The sequence below is a fragment of the Physella acuta genome, unplaced genomic scaffold (assembly GCF_028476545.2).
Source record: "Physella acuta isolate Inbredline_101_S28 unplaced genomic scaffold, ASM2847654v3 ptg001487l, whole genome shotgun sequence".
NCBI lineage: Eukaryota > Metazoa > Mollusca > Gastropoda > Physidae > Physella > Physella acuta.
This window is the reverse complement of record NW_026733002.1, coordinates 341,794-345,264: the sequence shown is the minus strand read 5'-3', so window position 1 is coordinate 345,264 and position 3,471 is coordinate 341,794.

Below are 3,471 nucleotides of genomic sequence, written 5' to 3'. Positions count from 1 at the left end.
AAACGAGGCTCGGCCAGAAAATACAGGCTAAAAGTTGCTAAAGGTGACAGCAGTCTGTTGCAGTAGAAAATAAATAAATAAATATAAATAAATAAATATGTATCTCTCTCTCTCTCTCTATATATATATATATATATATATATATATGTATATATATATATATATATATATATATATATATATATATATATATATATATATATATATATATATATATATATATATATATATATACAAGCGTACTCGTACCCGCGCTTTGCCGCGGGAATAGAAGAAAGTCTGACGAAATGTATTAGAAGGGTTTCATCAATGCATTACCAATCATATATTCTTAGACGCGTGACCTTGTTTTCTAAAACTGAGTTATGTAAATGTAAACAATGCCTGCGCTTGGATCATAAATATCGGGACACGGGTTTACCTACACTACCGCATGAAAACCTTGAGTGTACATTAATCACTCACCGAAATATTGTGGTAGAACACATTTCGGTGACCGCCCATGTATCAAGGACGTAGAGGGGCGCTCTCGGGAGGCCCCCGATTACACTATCGCAGAGGCGCAGCGAAAGGCCCCTGGTTACTTATAACTAACGTAGGCGCCACTTAGCATCCTGACACCCTTCTCGGGAGAATTCATCAAGTTTTATTGCACTCGGATAAATTGTGTCGAACAATGATGCAGATTACGTCATTCGCTAAAGTTACACAAATCAACAGGTTTTTTTTTCAACACGTAGAAAAAAAATTGTTTGACGTGTTATAAACATCAGTGTGGCTGATGCAATTTGTTAGCGTTACTAATGGTGTATTATTAGAAGCTCGATCCCAATTTCTGATTGGATCGTCTAAAAATAGATGCTAATGGCATAATTTGAAAAGTGATAAAACTGTTTGGATTTTTTTACGGAAAAATAGAAACATCCCAGTTAATAATCTAACCGTGGTTAATTTTTCTGATTATTAAAAAAATGTATTCCAGAGCCCTCAGCGGCCCATATGAGCCTTATGGGGCAGAAACTGAAATTTTCGTTCGCAGCCAAATTTCAGTCTACCAGGACTCAGGTGGACACATCTGATTCTATTAAGTGAGCGACTATAACGCCCCATCTTAACTATTGTCTATCACACTGTTTAGAACGAACGTAGTCGCCATAGCGCTCACGGGAAAGACCAGGGCACCAAACGCATCCTGCTGGCTGCCGCTCGTGCGAAATAAAATACCCCCCCCCCCCCCCGCCCCACAGAAACCTTCTCCAGAGTATTCATCCGACCTTCATTCTTTTAATTTTTAATATATCGTATATAGAGAAGAATTGCATCCTCCAGGCACCGCCCTTGTGAAATTTTAAAAAAAAAAAGATTTTTCTACAGAAACCATACCTAAAGTGTTCTTATCAGCTCCCCAAAGTTTGATGGCGATCGGATGAACGTTGTTAAACCGCAATCGACATTTATTTTTATATACTGTATATAAAGAAAAAGGTGTATTAACGCATAAAAGACAGATACACACACACACACACAGACATTGCTTTATATATATATATATATATATATATATATAGAGAGAGAGAGAGAGAGAGAGTCAGACAGACAGACAGACAGACAGACAGACAGACAGACAGACAGACAGACAGAAAGACAGACAGACAGACAGACAGACAGACAGACAGACAGACAGACAGACAGACAGACGGACAGACAGACTGACTGACTGGCAGACTGACTGACATACAGTGTTGTGAAGGTCAGTATTGTGAAGGTCACAGCGTTTGCATGATGTCCTTGATACTCGCATGAGCTGGGTGAGCTAGACGAGTTGAGAAGACAAGAGGAAAGTAACGAGGCACTCGACAATCTCAAGCAGCAATCAGCGGACGCCCAGCACCACTGCGGGACAGCTTGCCTTTGATTAACTCACAGTCCCCTGAAATAAACATTCCATTTTCTACTCGCTACCTCCAGACGGAAATGAACTTCTCGCTCTAAATGGAGTGGTTTATTTATTTATTTTCTGGGGGGGGTCGATACCGTGCTGATGTGGTACACTGGGCCAAACATTGACATCTTCTGTCTTGGTTCATAGCTGTAATATGGGGGGGGGGGGGGGGGCTAGAGCTAGGGTAATGGGGGGGGGGGGGGTAAATGAGCGACCTACTCTGGGATTATAGGGTAACTACCATACCACCAGACCCAGCAATGCGGGCGGGGAGAGGGGGCAGCTAGTTTAGGGGGCCCAAAAATCTGACCAAAGATATTATTTTGTTTACTTACATTTTGGTAAGGATTTGTAAAAAGCAGCAACAGATCTACTACAGCAGTGATAGCTCTACACTACCACTCAATGTCAGAAGAGGCAAACTACGTGAACTGTAGCGTGAAAGTTCGGCAAACGTTCGCACTACTTCATGACATATTACCCTTCCTTAAATAATTACATGTGTCCGTAAAGCTCATTTAAATAATTTTGTACTGAGCTAATTAAAAAGTCATTGCTTCTTTTAGTTATTATTTAAATAAGACTTACAATGAAAATGAATTTATTCGAAATTTACACTATAAATAATTAAAAAATGTTACGAACACGAGAAACCATTCCACACGTCTAACTCCCGTCCTTAGACTTGCTAGTGAAGAAAATCACATTTTTCAGCGGGGATAAAATATAATAAAAACATTTGAAACTGGATGACTAAAGGCCCGAAATGAGCTTGATGCTATTTTTACAAGCTTTTATTTAACTCACTTCCTCTGTCGTCGCCAGTCTGTCGTCAGTCTAGAATAGTATAGATCGAAACGCAGGAGTGAAAATTCGGAAACTTCTACTTGACCGATACGATTCACATTTGACACGTGGGCCAAGACATGAAGACAATGCAATCTGAAACTAAATTTGACTTAACTGGATGCCTAATTAATTTTTTATGAATTAATAAAAATTTGGACCGAATTAGTAGGCATGTCTAGCCAACCACACCACACGCGTCATCACCTTCAATAGCTGCGCCATCACGTTCAATGGCTGCGTTCAAAAACCATTGCGCGCCTACTGAACGTGATGTTCAGTGGGCGCGCAATGGTTTTTAGTCATGTAACTCTATTGTAAATAAAACATGTAAAGTACTGAAAAAAAAAATCATAAAAAACGTTTTAATAACAAGCTTTTATGTAATAATGCACTAAAAAGTAGAAAATAAATTATAGACTACTATTTAAATAACTATAAAGAAAAGCGTTGGTGTCTTCCTTAACATTAGTAAAGGTATCCAATAGATACTAAAGTGACCCACGCTTTTCTTTATAGTTATTTCAATAGTAGTCTATAATTTATTTTCTACTTTTTAGTGCATTATTACATAAAAGTTTGTTATTTAAACGTTTTTTTATGAATTTTTTTTATGTGGTGTGTTGATTCACGATGGTTAGGCCTATACATAATATTCACATTAGAAGACAAAAATACGGAAA